The sequence below is a fragment of the Canis lupus genome, chromosome 8 (genome assembly GCF_003254725.2).
Source record: "Canis lupus dingo isolate Sandy chromosome 8, ASM325472v2, whole genome shotgun sequence".
Lineage (NCBI taxonomy): Eukaryota > Metazoa > Chordata > Mammalia > Carnivora > Canidae > Canis > Canis lupus.
In genome coordinates, this window is record NC_064250.1 from 39,985,105 (window position 1) to 40,002,904 (window position 17,800).

At 34.2% G+C, this 17,800-nt stretch overlaps 1 protein-coding gene and 1 pseudogene across 14 annotated transcripts in view; both read left to right on the top strand.

Annotated features, from left to right (window-relative positions):
* FUT8 (fucosyltransferase 8) overlaps nucleotides 1-17,800 on the top strand; it is a 301,256-nt gene that overhangs the window by 220,193 nt on the left and 63,263 nt on the right. The gene's annotated exons all lie outside the window — the stretch shown is intronic.
* LOC112657619 (transcription factor BTF3-like) lies at nucleotides 16,809-17,693 on the top strand (annotated as a pseudogene).

The window sequence follows — 17,800 nt, forward strand, 5'->3', positions numbered from 1 at the left end:
TCTACAGTTTTTGGCACTCTTCTTTTATAAAAAGGAATACAAATACAGAATTAAATATTAAAGTAAATAGTTACAGTCAAGTCTCATTATTTGTATCATTATGTTCTATAAAGTCACCATAAACACTGAATTAGTGAACCACAGCTCTTGGGTTCCTGGAAATCTAGTCACACCTTTTTTGCCAACCAATTAATATATAACCTTATGCTATGTGTGTTTCCATTTAAAAACATTTTATATAATATCATTGACTCATTAACATTGAGTTCATAGCTTAAAGCACTGCAAGGCATACTTGAATGAAGCTTATGTAACACATATTTTTTCAGTAAAGCATATCACAGCTTTCCTGTGCTTAGGAACACTAGACATCACTTCAACACTATGTTTAGGGGTCATTTTTAAACAGTAAAGTTGTCAACAAATGCACAAAAATGCAAAAAGCATTGTATAGACTGCAAAAAGAATGCTTGTTTGTAGTATGACAGCTAAAACCAGAAGGCAAAATGCTACCTTGTTTGACCTCAGCTGAGAACTGTGTGCTTCAGGCAGCTCATATTTTCACTATATTGTATGTGTCCACAAGTGACCCTGAGAGCACCTCAAGTATTGATTTTGCAGTTGCAAGTAAATTTTAGCTAGTAGGCAAATTTGCAAATATGGAACCTATGAATAGTGAGATTTGGTTATTTATAATGAAAAAAAAAAGAAATACCAACAAATTACAAATTTTACAAAGTTGACAAATACCATAACACAATACTCCAGAAAAATTGAAAGTTTTATTATTGCCTGACACTCTGTAATACCGTTTCTTAGCTTCATGCTCTTTATGATTTATAGGATATCCTGTACAGTGAATTTACAGTGATTTTGTAATATTTTCTATGAAGAGAACAGAAAAATTCAATCAGATCTTTCTCTAACATTGTTGATAAAATTGTTTTTTAATTACTGATATTTGTGATGCACAAAATTTGCAACTTTACATATCTCATGTTTGTAGTACTTCTATAAGCTTGTGCCATATGAAGGAAATTCTATTGCATGTGATTATCAAAAAAGGAACAAAGAATAATACATATAATTATTTAACTACATTTTACATTATATACACTACATTTTTTAGGATATTAATGACAGAAGAGAACTGTGTTGACTAGGCATTATTGAGAACTAACTCCCAATTCTCTGATTACCTGACACTTCCCATGCTAGGTGCCAGGGGACCTATTGACATTGTAGTACATCCCTTTGCCCTGTATCTATTTATATCACAAAAATAACTGCACAAAAGTAATCCTGAACCACATAAATACATCCCTATAGATCTAAACTAAATGAATCCCCACCTTAATTTTCCCATAACAGGAACCAGAAATGCTGAAGGCCACTTCATTGCCACCCAATATTGACACCAATAGTGGAAAAGTGAGATGGAAGGGAATTCTAAGTGGGACAAGACAGCTATCTTAACTCATTGTGATCAAATTTTGCATTTTTTAGCAAAAACACATGACCAGGTAAACACATTACGTATACCTCCTCCTCCCAGGGCCTTTGAAAGGACCTGTTCAAATGAGGGTCCCTTCAGCTTACGTTTTAGTAAACACACTCTGCTCCTAAGGAAGCCTTTGTCACTGAACTAAGAGGGAATCTAACATCCCTTAGACATAAGATTACCTAAGAACCACTGTAATTAAGAAGCCTGAAATAGAAAAAGACATATGGCAAATTTAGATGAAAAGTAATAGATGCTGACTGTTTAAGATTGAGTGGGTTCTGTCTCAAGTACATAGATAACAAAGAAAGACTAGGTTGCCTCCAGTTAAAATTGTACTTTATTTATAAAGCAGCTTTCTGACTAGGACTTTCACTGTCTTTCCCTAGAGTATGCAGTACTTTCTCAAATTGACCAGCCTGCAATTGATTATTAGCTGCTATTCAGTAAATGTCCACAGCCTTTTTGTACGACCCCATACTCTAGGTGTAAGTCCTGGTTACTGTAGACAATAATAGTATCTGCTCAGTAAGCCTCACTGCTCACTCTTCCTGTGCTCACACTCCTTAATTGCTTAACTCAGGACAGAGTACTGACTAAGAATCTAAGATCAAATAAGTCTCTGATGTGACTCAGTGATAAGTTATAAAAGCATATAAATATAGCATTAAAATATATAGATATGCTCTGATGCTAGAAAATGACGCATGCTCTCATATTGCTTATGGTACTGTAGTAGTGATTCTAAAATGTGCTTAGATGTTCTGTATGAATGCCATCATATGTTTGACCTACCTAAACCAAAAAGGCCAGTTGTGATCAATATTTATCAGGGGGTGGTGTGTGTGATTTGCACAGCTCATATCACTTCAAAAACCCACCTGAGAAAGGTTATTAGTGATTCTGGTTTTTTCTGTGGAAAATTTAGGCATTCAAAGTCATTACATTGGTTTTATACTGGGTTCAGGGTTTGGATCAATCATTTTGAAAATAGATGATAAAACATCCAAGTAGCCCAAGGTCTCATTAAAGTCCTTTAATTGGAAGGTGAAAGAGGGGATATTTCTTTAAAATCTTCTGCTACATTAAAGGAAGCTGTGAGCATGGATAATGTCTGTAAGCTTCTATACACTTCCCTTCTATACACTTTCTGTATTACTCAGTAGCAGGCAAAACTCTTACAAGGCAGGTGTTGTTATATTCAGCATGTAGGAGAATAAATTGAGGCATAGAGAAGTTTGTATAACTTGCCTAGTAAATAACAGAGGGAAGAAGCAGAATCTTAACTCCAAGTTGTTATATTTACCATTAACAAGTGCTTTGAGGAATGAGTATTTTGATTTTTATTTTATTTTCCTGGTGCTTTGTTGAAGGAGACTAACTGAATATAAGCTTTAGGGCTGCTTTTAATATTGTCTGGTGAAGCCACATCCTCTTTTGCATCTGTCCATCATTAGCAATATAGGACCTTGCCACAGAAACCTTAAAACAGACTCCTCATGTATCTAGTTAATAGAGGAAAGTGATATATAACTTTTAAATAACTAAATGAGTAGAAACACAAAATGTAAAGTTTCTAGAAGTGGCCTTTGCCTATATATATTGTTTCCAACTCTTAAGATGATTTCTTTGTCATTAGAAAAGATTATGAATTGTGAAAACACATAGAAATTTGTAAAAGTCATTAGAGAATATGAACTTTTTTTCAGTAATGAACAAATCTGAAGAAAAAAGATACGGTAATATTATGATATGGAAATCTAGGGGAAATATGTTTAAAAAGTGATTGTCTTTGTAATCATGACAGTAGTCATAAGAAGTGATTTTCTTTCTTTGAATTATAAAAAGTTTAACTTTAATGGTGGTAAAGTATAGAATGATGTGCTAAGTAGATTAAAATTTAGATAGAGGTGTGAATAGAAAGCTTGCTTTTTCACAGAAGAAATGTTAAACATATTCTGACTTCCCCATTAAGTCAGATCTATCAAACATCTTTCTTTCCAGGTGGTAAGAAATGAATATTACTTGTTCCTATCTAGTTTTCGGTGTTGTTCAATACACTGTAGAGGTATCCTTCAAATATATCTATAGATGAGGTCAATGTTCTCTTCAGAAAGAGGAGTCAAGATTTTAGCAGCTGAGACATTAGGAAAATACTATTAGTCGTGTAAGTAGAAAGTAATGTGGGCGTTGGATCCTAGATTTATTGAAGAGCTAAATCTATGTATCTCACTAATGGTAAGGTCTCAGAAGTTTTATCAAATCAGAATGCAAAACAGAAAAAGACATAGGTTCCAATGTTCTTAGAGAACATGTATTCTTACCCATCCTGTCTAATATTGTCCTTCCTTTTGCCACCCTGTTTTTACAGATTTTATTGACCTAAACCAGAGGTTAGCAAACTATCACTCTCAGGGCAAACCCAGCTCAGCTGTTTTTGTAAATAAAGTTTTATTAGAATAAAGCCATGCATATTTGTCTAAATATTGTCTATGACTGCTTTCAGGCCACAATGACAAAGTTAAGTAATTGTGACAGAATATGAATTTATGGCCTGAAAAGTCAGAGATACTTACTGTACGGCCCTTTACAGGAAAAGTTTGTTAATCCTGGGCTAGACGTTGATAGAAATAATTCTTAAATATTTTTGCCTTCTATTTTCCTTTGCTTCCTCCTCCTGTTCCTTCAGCTGTATATAAGCTCTTATCTGTATTTGAGATACCAGCTTTCTGAGCATATGCCTTTGCCCCTTGCTGAAGTTCCTATCCTAATAGGTTATTTTTTACATTTATGGGTGAGTTGAGATTTACTGGTTAGATCATGGAACTAGATATGAAGCATATGTAGGTTCTCAAGAATATGCTCTGTTACAGACTTTGGCCATATTTACTTTAAATCATATTGAGAGCACAGTGATCTCCTTAAGATATAGTAAGGAACACTGTTAATGATTATGAAACTTTCAAATGCAAAACGATGTCAACTTAAATATTGGGGCCACATCTTGATATATTCTGAGTAGTATCAGGTTCTACTAGAGGGACTTTAAAGCAGTTAAACTAATGAAATCAGTTTTTATTTTACTTTATCTTTTATTTCTTACATGTTGGAGATAGGGAAGGAATGAGAGTAGTATTTTTATTTTTAGTTAATAATTTTCTTCTGTTTTACTGTATAGCAAAATTCTTCTGGTATATTTGGGCTATTATTGTCATGCTATCACAAGAGGCTATAATAGCCAAAAAAGATTAAGATGCAGATAGTGGTGCCTGAGTGGCTCAGTCGGTTAAGCATCTGACTCTTGATTTCCATTTAGGTCATGCTCTCAGGGTCATGAAATTGAACCCTGAATGGAGACATCTAGGACTCCACTCTGGGCATGGAGCCTGCTTAAGATTCTCCCCCTCGTCCCTGGCCCAACCCCTTGCTCGTGCATACTCTCCCTCTTAAAATAAAAAAAACAAAAACAAAAAAAACAATGCAGATAGAAAAAGAAGCAGATAGATTTTAATATCTGAATAGATAGAGATAGGTCACTATTTTTATCATTGCTTGTTACTGGTTTCTTTCAACTATTTCATGTCTTTCTCAGAGCTGTTGCACCTTTTATTCCTCTCTCTTTTCATTGGCATAACCATTGTTTATTATTAGACAAAATGTATCACCTATAAAAAGCCAACACTTTTATACTCACATACCCCATCATTTCTTTTTACAAGTTGAAGCATATCAGGGACTATCTGCGATTGTTGGAAGAATTCTAGTTAACATTCTGCCAGTAAAATTGTCCTATAGCTTTGTGGATATCTCCCTTGCTCAGAGGTTGGTGGGGTTTTTTTGTTTGCTTGTATGGGAGGTTTTTTCATTTATTTGTTTTATTCTGAATTTTGGTCTAAATCCTCTTCCCTGGAGTGATTAAAGTGGTTGTACTTGCTGGGTTTGGAAGTATCAGAGCTAGTAGAAGAGACCATGCCTTAAAGCTGCAGGTACTGCTAGAAATAAAGAGAGGATGCCTTGTGAGAGGGTTGGTTATGATTAAAGGGTTAGGGGCAGGATAGATACTATGTTTGGCTTGCAACCAAAAAAAACCTTAGTGCCCTGGATGAAAAAAGAAATAAAGCTGTACCCTAAGAAAAACCTTTTAAATATAAGGAGTTTTGCCTGTGTTCAAAGCCTACATTCCATAGAAGCTTTGAATAATCTTTTAAATGTTCACTCCTAGAGTTCTTTTCTCCCAGCAGATGTTATATTTTCCTTTTATATAAGAAGATACAGTACCATAGTGTTATCAAGATTCAAATATTGAAAAAGGGTGGTTTATCATTTTTAAAAGAAACTTATACCTCTGGAAACACAAAGTCATTAGTTTTCCAATAAATAAATAAGTAGCATTACAGATATGAATTAAATGTGCATTAAATGAGAGTTTCTGGATAAGATACATTAATATTCTTCCTATTCTTCCTGCTAAGTAAAAACCAAAATCCTGTACAATATGAATCTTCTACATTTATTTGCTTGCTTTATTCGTATATATCCTTGTTGGAGGTGCTGCAGAATCCTCCAACCTAAAAATGCTAATGGGTGAAGCCAAAAAGGCCTCATTTTGATTACATTTATCCTATTCCAATCATGAGGCAACTCCCATTCTCCTCACCACTAGAGTGGAAGAAAGTTATAGAGAAAAGAGAATTAGAGAACAGGATTTTTCAAGTCTGTGTTTGATATCCTGAGCAGACCTCTGAACATCACATACATGTAACTCTTGAGAATCAATCCAAAAAAAGGGTTTGAGAACTGAACTCTGGTATGATATACCACCTAGGCTTCGCACTGGCTCTTGATTAGCCACAAGTAGGGCAGAGCAAAATAACATTGCAAAACCTTTAATAATTAAATTGCCATTTGAGCAACAGCCAGTAAAAATAAGCTAGGAATCTATGTAGTTTGCTTCCTACCAAAATAGATCATTTAATAGAAAGCTGAGTCTCATAACATAATGTTCACCATATACCAAGAACCAGGGAAATCAGGAAATCATAATTCAAATAACAAAAGATAATCAGCACACAGCACACTTAAATGACATAAGGGTTGGAATTACTGATAAGAATTTTAAAGAAGATATATAATAAAAATACTCAATTACTCAAATTCAAGACTTGAAACAAATGAAAAAAATAGATAGCCTCAGCAAAGAAATAGATGGTACAAGGAAAAAACATGAGAATTTCAGAACTGAAAAATGCAATAACAAGTTAAAAAAAAACTGGCTCATGATAGGATAGCTGGAACAGAGGAAAGAATCAGTGCACTTGAAGTTAGATCAATGGAAATTATCCAGTTCGTTAACAGAGAATAAAGATTAAATAAATAAATAAACAGAGCCTGGGACCTGTGGGACAATAACAAGAGCAACAAAAATTTATGTATGTTATCTTTGGAGCCTAAGAAGGAGAGAAGGAAGAGTAAGGGGTTGAAGAAATGACTGAAAACTTCCTAAATTTGGCAAGCCATCAAGTTTAAGAAGTTGAGCAAATTCCCAACAGAAAAACCCAAAGTAATCCATTTCCAGATATTTTCTAAGTAATTTGCTGAAAACTAAAGTCAAAGAAAAAATTCTTTAAAGCAGCTGGAGAGAAGCAATGCATTACCTACAGAGGAACAAGTTGAATGACAGTGAATTTCCTATTGGAAAACACAGAGGCCAGAAAGAAGTAGTAAGATACTTTTTTAAGTACCAAAGGAAAGAAGTGGCAGCCTAGAATTCTTCATCCAGTGAAAATATGATGGGGTGAAATAAAGACATTTTCAGGTGAAGGAAAACTGGAAGAATTCATTGCCAACAATCTTAAGTCAAAAAAAAAAAGGAAATTCTTTAGATGGGAAGAAAATAATCATAGAAGGAAACTTGGAGTGTCAGGAATTAAGAATGCAAATGAAAGCATAGATACAGGGTGATTGATTAGTCTTCTCCTCTGAAATTTTTAAAAATGTTGGTGGTGGAAAGCAAAATTTATATTGTCTGATGTAGTTTTTAATGTATATATAAGTGATCTTTAAGAATTATATCATAAAAGGGGAGAGAGTAAAGGTAGTGAGGTTTCTACATCCCATTTGAAATAATAAAATGCTGGGGATCCCTGGGTGGCTCAGCAGTTTAGCGCCTGCCTTTGGCACAGGGCGGGATCCTGGCATGGAGCCTGCTTCTCCCCCCTCCTGTGTCTCTGCCTCTCTCTCTCTCTCTCTCTTTCTCTATCATAAATAAATAAATAAATAAATAAATAAATAAATAAATCTTTAAAAAATAATAATAATAAAATGCTGATATGAGTAGACTGTAATAAATTACTTGTGTATGTTTGTGTATAAATACATATATGGCCATTAACAAAACTCTGAGGAAATATATTTAAAAACAGTATAGGTGAATCAAAATTGAATACTGTAAGTTCAAATTATGCACAGGAAAGCATGAATAGATATTGGATTTGTTAATACTTTTGCTTTATGAATTGGTATAATTATGTGGATTTTCTTCTTTAAACTATTAATGTGGCAGATTACATTGAATGAATTCTGAATACTTAACTAGGTTTGCATTCCTTGAATAAACCCCACCTGGTCATGATATGGTCATGATAAAAATATATATTCATATATCATATATGCATATATACTAAAATAGGTTGAAAATTATAAAAATGGTAATACAACACGTTGATAAGGTGGTAAAAAAATGTCAACATGATAAAAAAAAAAGTTTACAAAATCCAATACCCATTCATGATTAATACTCAGCAGACTAGGAAAAAAAGGGATATTCTCCAATCTGATTAAAAAAGAAAAAAAGAATTTACAAACAACCTACAGGTATCATCACACTTAAAGACTAAATGCTTTTCCCCTAAAATTGGGAAGGAGCAATGATATCCTCTCTCACCTACTCTTTCAGTTCTATTCATAGTAATGGAAGTTCTGTGCAATCCAGTAAGGCAGACAAAGAAATAATTGGCATATATACTAGAAAGAAAACTGTCTCTATTTGCAGGTGACATGATTGTCTCCGTAGTAAAATTCCAAGTAATGTACCAAACAATAACAATAATCACACAACAATAAAGCTCCTAGAATAAGTGAATTTAGCAAAATTGTGGGATATGTGATCAGCACACAGAAATTAATCATATTTCTATATACTAGCAAGAAATATTGGAAACCAGAATTTTAAGACATATAGCCACTTACAGTTGCTCCAAAAATTAAAAATGGAACACTTACGTAAAAATACATATAAAAGTGCTGATGAAAGAAACTAAAAATCTAATGAGTAAATGAATATATTATGTTGGAAGATTCAACATAGAAAAGATGTCAGTTCTTCCCAGACTGATCCATAGACCTAACATAATTCCTATTAAAATCCCAGCAAGTCCTTTTTCCTTTTTGTATATATAGACAAATTGATTCCAAAATGTATATTAAAAGGCAAAGGAACGATAATAGCTAAAGCAATTTTGAAAAAGAAGAATATAGTTGGAGTAATCATACTTTATCGTTTAAAGGCTCGACAACTATAGCAATGGTAATCAACATAATGTATGGTATTGGAGGAGGGGTACACATATAAATCAATGAAACAGAGTTTCAAATGGAACCACATGGGTATGCTGTTTTTCATTGAGGTGAAATTTCTAAAACTATCTAAAATTAACCATCTTAAAATGAATGTGCTATTAGTGCATTCACAAGGTCGTGCAAACCACTACCTCTATCTAGTTGCACAGCATCTCATCAGCTTAAGAGGAAACCTCATACCCATTTGTCAGTTGCTCTCATTCCCCCATTCCCTCTTCCCATAACCCTTGGAAGCCACCAATCTGCATTCTCTATGGATTTACCTATTCTGAATGTTTCATATAAATGGAATCATGCAATATGTGATCTTTTCTTTCCAACTTTGACTTAGAATAATGTTTTGACATTTCATCCATGTTGTAGCATATATTAGCATTTCATTCCTTTTTATAGCTGAGTAATACTCTGTTGTGCGAGTATACCAAATGAATTCATCCATTCATTTGTAGATGGACATTTGGATTGTTTCCACCTTTTGCTATTTCAAAATAGCATTGCTGTTAACATCTTTACGTGTATTTGAATAACAGTTTTCATTTCTTTTGAATATATACCTATGAGTGGGCAATTGATTTTTGAGAAAGGTATAAAAGCAGTTCAGTGGAAGGACATCTCATAGGGAAAAAAATGAACCTTGACCTAACCATTACATTTTACATAAAATAACTCAAAATGGATAGTAAACAGGACAGATAAAATAACTGTGACATACAAAACTATAAAAACTTTAGAGGAAAATGTTATAATAAATCTTTGTGACCTAGGCTAAAAGTTCTTAAACATGACACTAAGGGAATGGTTTATAAAAGGAAAGAAAATCAATAAATTGGACTTTATCAAATTTAGAACTTCTGTCCTATGAACAACCCTGTTAAAGAGGATGCAAAGACAAGCCATAGACTGGGAGAAAATACTCGCAAACCACTTATCCAACAAAGGTCTTATATCCAGAATGTATCAAGATCTCTTTAATGTTAACAGTAAGAAACAATCCAATTGGAAAGTGGGCAGAAGTTTTGAACAGACAGCTTTACCAATGAGGATATACGGATGACAAAAATGCACATGAAAGGATGTCCAAAATCATTAACTATTAGGAAAATGTAACCTAAAAACATGATGAGATCCCACCACACACCTATCAGAATGGCTAACAAAAAATACAAAGAATTTTGAGCCACCAGCTCTTGTGTATTTCTTATGGAAATGTAAAATGGTATGGTCATTCTGGGAAACAGTTTGGCAGTTAGATTCAGCAATTATACTCCTATATATTTATCCTAGAGAAATAAAAATTCATGTCCACACAAAAATCTGTACACTTGTATGCATAACAACTTAATTTGTAATACCCTAAACATGAAAACAGCCCAAATGCCTTTCAGTGGGTGAATAGGCTGTGACACAATGCACATAAGAGACTACAAGTCAGTAATAAAAAGGCATGAACTATTGGTATACACAATAACTTGGGTGGATCTCAAGAGCATTATGCTAAGTGATAAAAAAGCCAATCTCAAAAGGCTACTTACATACTATACTATCTGATTCCATTTACAACACTCTCAAAGTTACTAAATCATTGTCATGGAGAACAGATCAGTAGTTGCCAGAGATTAACATTTGGGGAAAGGGTGTGACTCCTAAAGGGAGTAGTGTAAGAGAATTTCTTTGTTTTGATGCAACAGTTTTATATCCTGATTGTAGTACTAGGTACATGAGTCTATACACGTTATAAAATTAAATATACCCCCCCCAAAAAAAAGAGTGCATGTAAAACCTGGTGAAATTCAAAGAAATTTCTATATATTAATAATGTTATGTAATGTCAATTTCCTGGTATTGATAATGAACTGTGGTTAAGTAAGATGTTCTCACTGGGAAAAGCACTATGGAAGGTATATATGGTAACTCTCTACTCTTTTTATAATTTATTGTGTGTATTAAATTATTTAAAAATAAACAGCAAAAAATACAGGGTTAAAGATTTCAAAAAGTAAATAGCCTGATTTGGTTAGATCACTGTTAAACTGAGGCAGTGAGAAAAATGGTCTTAAGTATGTTTTATTTTTAATTAAAAATAATAATAATAACTGGGATTTCAAAGAAATTTATGCTCAGCTAACAGTGGATTCACAGCATGGATAGCTGCATGGAGAAGTGGAACGATGCCTCTATCCAGGCAGCAGGATTTGACATCTGGTGTAGTTATTGTTTATGATTTGATTTTAAAAGCCAGTGAGTAGACAGATAAGTGCTATAAGTACCACCACTACTGGGATGAATGGCACTTTGCAGAATGGAAGAGCTGGCAAACAGTTTAAGTTACTCTGACTTTTATTAAAACAAAATAAAACATTTGAAGGTGCTTGAGGTTATACTAACTCTTCTGTACATTTGTGTAGGATGGGCAGAGTCTGGGTTCTCAGGTAACTTAGCTTTTCTTCTCTAGCCTTGTTTACATTAGATTCTTGGATGAGAAAGTTAGACTTGGTCTCATTCTTTCTCTTCCTTCCTTTGTGGCTTTTATAGTATCAGAAAATATTACCAAGGTTGCTCTGGTGTACTCATCTCTTGAACCTGAAGTAGAGATATTTTTAGACACCATCTGGAATATCTAGAGATGACAGACTACTGTGTCAAAGACCCACAGTAGAAATCCCCCATAATGTTTGTTGCTTTCTACTGGATTTGTAGAATTTCCATCTTTAAAAAAAAAATGGCTTTAGAACATTCAATAGAGAATTCTAGGCAAAGAGCAAAAATTTTAAGAATGCATTTAACTAAGCCAATTGATGCTCTACTTACTAGGATCTTTCCTCTTCTATAACTGTATAGACCTTTGCTTCAGTGTGTCAGGATTACAGCCTGTAAACTATGCATCTTGATATCTTTTCTCCATTAAGTTTCCCCACTTAAAATCTTATAAAATACCTAAAGGAACATTGATTTCCTACAGCATTTGTTAGCCTGTATGTGCCTCAACTATTGTGTTGTTCTTAGTACTTGCAACAAATTGTTCTTTGCTAGAAGGGTAGAAAGGACACCTCGATACTATCTTAACTTTACTATGAAAATAATCTTGTTTAATGTGTTAAAAGACAATAATTTCCAGTCCTGGCTTTTAAAAATGAGAATGCTTTTTAACTCTGTCTTTCATGGTTATTAACTATGCCCAGAGTCTTTGTTTTAATTACCACAGTTCAGTATTCCAGTTCTCTTATTTGCTTCATTACCTTTTCTCCTTCAGTTCTGAAAATAATTTTAGAGAAATAAAATCAGACTATTTCCAATACAATGAAATGTTTTCACTACACTATTAATGAATCTTTTCTTCATCACCAACACAAAGCTAGATGTTGCAGATCTTTTTAAACAAACAAATTAAAAACTATTTAGTGATTAGAGCAAAGAGCACAATAAAATTTAACTTACTTGGCTCAGTCCTTTGGTTTTTCTGACCTCTCTTCATTGGAACTAGGAGCTATGGCTTAACTACTCCCTAGAGAAGACATGCTGTTAGAGAGTTGCTGGAAGGATCCTCGGGGTTTTGATATGTGTGTGTGTGTGTGTGTGTGTGTGTGTGTGTGTGTGTGTGTGTGTGTAAAATGGAATATTATTCAGCCACAAAAATAAGAAAACCTGCTTTTGCAAGATGGATGAACCTGGAGGACATTATGCTGACTGAATAAGACACAGACAAATATTGCATGATCTCATATGTGCAATCTAAAAAAGTCAAATTCATGAAAGCAGAGAATAGTACAGTAATAACCAGGAGCAAGGAGCTGGGGGAAATGGAGAAATGTTGACCAAAGGTACAAAGGTTCGCTTATGTGGGATGAGTAGGTTCTAGAGATCTAATGTACAGCATGCTGACTATAATTAATAATACTGACATTATATACTTGAAATTTGATCTCAGGTGATCTCCCCACCAAAAAGTAAATTGTTGGGGATCCCTGGGTGGCTGAGAGGTTCAGCTCCTGCCTTCGGCTCAGGGTGTGATCCTGGAGTTCCAGGATGGAGTCCCACATCGGGCTCCCTGCATGGAGCCTGCTTCTCCCTCTGCCTGTGTCTCTACCTCTCTCTCTCTCTGTGTCTCTCATGAATAAATAAATAAATAATTTAAAAAATTGTAACAATATGAAGCAATAGCTATGTTAATTAGCTTGATTGTGGTAATTATTACATGGTGTGTAAGTATATATATCAACATGTTGTACACTTTAAATATATTCAATTTTTATTCATCAAATATACATATGTCCATAAAGCTGGGGAGTAACCAGATAAGTGCTCTGAGTGCACTTCTTGTTGAATCTTGTATTAAAGACATCATGGGAAGATAGATAAGAGCATTGAACAATAGATTGAGAGAGCCAAATTCTAAATTCTAGCTGTCACCAATTAATTTATTTTTGTCACTGTCAGCTTGACATCATCTTTGTCTCCCTACATGCAATTCAATTGAACTAATGGTTATTGAGCATTTACTCTTTGCAAGAGATGCCTGGAGATATTATGTCCAGTTTATATTGACTAAATTTTTTTGTTTGTTGTGAATTTAGCCTTTTAATGTAATGTTTTTGGTCTGTAGTAAATCCAGGCAGATAAGAGGAAAATTACATGGTGCCTGGAAAATTTTCCTCTGAAGAGCCTTTTACTTGAGCCTATTGGAAACCTAAATAGTTGTGGGCAAAAGGCATTATCTTTGATTTAAGTTAAAAGCCATGGAATCCATACTATTTTATAATGTTACATCATTAATTCACAATTACTACTGGTTTATTACTAGGTGAAGGCAATGGAAACTTCTAAATCTTAGCAGTGCCTACTTAATATAAGAATAATTCTGGTTTGCTAGTTGATTCAAAACTATTCTTTTTTAGCAAAGTAGAAATTAAAATGGCTTTTCGTAATTTGAAATACATTCAATGGTAACAATTTTCGTATTTTAACCAAAGTAAAAAAGATTAAAATATTTCAGCGTTATGATGATGCCTTTAGTGAATTAGTAATCATTTAGATTTAAGAGATGCTGCTTCTCTTAATGTACCATCTTAGAGGCATATTGATTTTAATATACTTCTCAATTTTGATTTATAGGATAATGAGAACAAACACTGCTTTTGGTTCTATTGATCTAGGATCATTCTTGGAAACTAGCAGTGTCAGAAAAAATGCCTCAGATAGTGTTTAAAAAAAAAAAAAACTGAAGAGAAGGAAACTGAATACAGGAGAAACCTATTTTATCTTAAGTCCTTATCTCTTGATTTATATGTACTATAGCGTTAACTTTGCTGCAGAATTATAACTGTAAAAATGTTACATAACATTGTTAGCTTATAAAGCTCCATAATTGGACCACCTTGTAGCACTAAATGCAAAAGATACTACATTTATCCATTGTGAAATAATGTCTCGAGATTATGAGGATAAATGAGATAGTATGTTTGAATTAGCTTTGAGCATATACCATGTCATTTAGCTTCCTTGTATCTCTGAGAAGGAAGGGATGGGTACGCAGAAAGAGATTGTGGAGGGAGGGAATTTTTGTCACAATTTTAAATTAAGAAAATGAGGCAAAAATCACACAATTTAATTCATAACAGAGACTGAATTAGAACAAAATTTTATCTTAAACCTCTCTATGCAAAGTTCCTTAACTAAGCATGTTGTCTCAAGTAATTTTGACAAAATTACCTCCTGTTTCAAAAACTTGAATAATCATCATCATTGCAAGGAAGAATATATGAGCCTATTAATGACTTTGACTTCAAGAAGACCCTATATATAAAAATCCCACAATACAAGTATAATTTAGAGAGTTTATAATTTTACTTTGCCCTTAACCATCATTCTTTACAATATAGGCTCTTATTAATAATAAAAAAAAAAGTACTTTTACTTGGCATTTCAGAAATGACAATAAATTATACCTTTTAAGGTTTAACTTAAATACAAATTTTTCTTCATAACCCTTTCCAGTCCAGCTGAAAGTGGTTTTTCTTAATCTATACTTGGTCAGTGAGTGATACTCAAGGCAGGAAGAGGTGAGACCTTCTTGCTCTTATGTCTTGGGGACATAAGAGGTGTACTTTCAATCTGTATTTCCCCATCTTCCACTCTCAGATGAGAAGTACTTCCTAGTAGGACTTCTGCTGGGGATGTATTCTATCATATTCTACGTACACACGGGTATGTGTCTGCGTGTGTGTGTGTGTGTGTGTGTGATTGTGTGTGTGATGAGTGGAGAGTGTCATAAAAGGAAAGGAGGGGAAAGATCGAAAGAATCACAATATAGAATAAAGCAATATGCCCGCATCCTTGTATAACTGATAGAGAATTAGAAAATAAAATGCATTAGGCATACTAGAAACAATTGAAAAACAGGTTTTATCATCAGAAATAGCTACCCTGTTAAAGTGTTAGCATAATTATAGCTTCTTTTAGTAATGAGGCCCTTCTGTATATGCTTGCTTATGGATGAGACATACCTGCAAGCCTTTTGCAGACAGAAAGTGTAAAACCAGGATCAGTGGCAATTGACAAAGACTATTTGGTAAGAAATTTGAAGATTACGCATACGTATATATGCGCACACCTGTGTGTGTGTAACAAAGGTTCTGTGTCCCCTTTATAGACTCCTATAAATATCTGTTACTACTCTGTAACAGTGATGGGTAACAAAGACTTAGGTCAGGTAAAGGTTGTCCCATACGGATCCTTTCCATCTGAATAAATCCTTGCCCATCTCAGAATTGTTGCTTTGTTTACCTTATAAATATCTGCTTGTTTTTTTCTAGACATTTATTCTGGTGAACCTAATCTTATGATAGAAACACACATGTATTTTTTTCTATTTCTCACTGTCTCTTTGCCTTTCTGTGAACAAGACGTTTTGAATTTTTCAGACTTGGAAATATTTTTGTGAAAAAATTGAGCTGTGACTCTGAGCTTCTTCAGTACTTTGGTAACTGTTCTCATTCTAGTCATTCATTTTATCTTCTCTTACTGCTAGCCTCTGCCTTGGAATCTTCCATTGATTACCCTGTATATTGTAGACCTTTTTCATTCCAGAACCAAACATAATGGATTTTTTTCCTTTCTCCATGTTACCTATGATTTAACAGATTTAATATATTCTTGATTTAGCTTGGTTTGAGGAGCACTAAAACTCTTGAATTGAGCTTCGTTTCATAAACTGGCCATTTCTTTCTTTTAGTATTCAGTTCTTGTGCTCAAAGCATTGCATTCTAATTAAACTCTCGAAGCATAAGCGGTGTGCCTGTCTTAAATGCATATGTCGGGCAGTCCAGGTGGCTCAGCAGTTTAGCACCGCCTTCAGCTCAGGGTGTGATCCTGGAGATCCGGGGTCGAGTCCCATGTCAGGCTCCCTGCATGGAGCCTGCTTGTGTCTCTGCTCCTCTGTGTGTGTGTCTCTCATGAATAAATAAATCTTTTAAAAAATAAATGCATATATATCTTCTCTTTATTTAAAAAAAGTCTTAGTTTCAAATGTTTAATTATTATGTTCCCTCACTCTTTTTTTCCTTGAAAAAAAATGAAGATTAATGTAAGACATAATAGGAAAAAAAAAGACATAATAGGAAAAACTGGATGTGAGGCATATGGGATCTCTGTACTCTTTGCAATAATTCTGTATATCTAAAAACTGTTCTAGCCTCTAGCTGCCATCTTGCGTCCCCACGTGTGTGCGCCTAACCTCAGCTGGTCCGCCCGAGACCCCCCGAGCGCCAACCCTAGTCCCCCACGCGGTCCCATTTGCACTCCATCAAGATGAAAGAAACTATCATGAACCAGGAGAAACTCGCCAAACTGCAAGCACAAGTGCGCATTGGTGGGAAAGGAACTGCTCACTGAAAGAAGAAGGTGGTTCATAGAAGAGCTACAACAGATGATAAAAAACTTCAGTTCTCCTTAAAGAAGTTAGGGGTAAACAGTATCTCTGGTATTGAACTAGTGAATATGTTCACAAACCAAGGAACAGTGATCCATTTTAACAACCCTAAAGTTCAGGCATCGCTGGCAGCAAACACGTTCACCATTACAGGCCATGCTGAGACAAAGCAGCTGACAGAAATGCTACCCAGTATCTTAAACCAGCTTGGTGCAGACAGCCTGACTAGTTTAAGAAGACTGGCTGAAGCTCTGCCCACACAATCCGTGGGTGGAAAAGCACCACTTGCTATCGGAGAGGATGATGATGATGAAGTTCCAGATGTTGTGGAGAATTTTGATGAAGCTTCCAAGAATGAAGCAAACTGAATTGAGTCAACTTCTGAAGAAGATAAAACTTGAAGAAGTTACTGGGAGCTGCTATTTTATATTATGACTGCTTTTTAAAATTTTGTTCATGGATCTGATAAAATATAGATCTCTAATATTTTTAAGCCCAAGCCCCTTGGACACTGCAGCTCTTTTCAGTTTTTGCTTATACACAATTCATTCTTTGCAGCTAACTAAGCTGAAGAAGCCTGGGAATAAAGTTTGAAACAAGGTTAATAAAGTTCTTTGCCTAGGAAAAAAACATTTTTTTAAATTTAAAAAAATAAAAACTTCTTAAAAAAGGTTATTGAAAATATATAACGAATATTTTCTTTTGTATTCATAAGAATTTTAGAGATATTCAAGTGC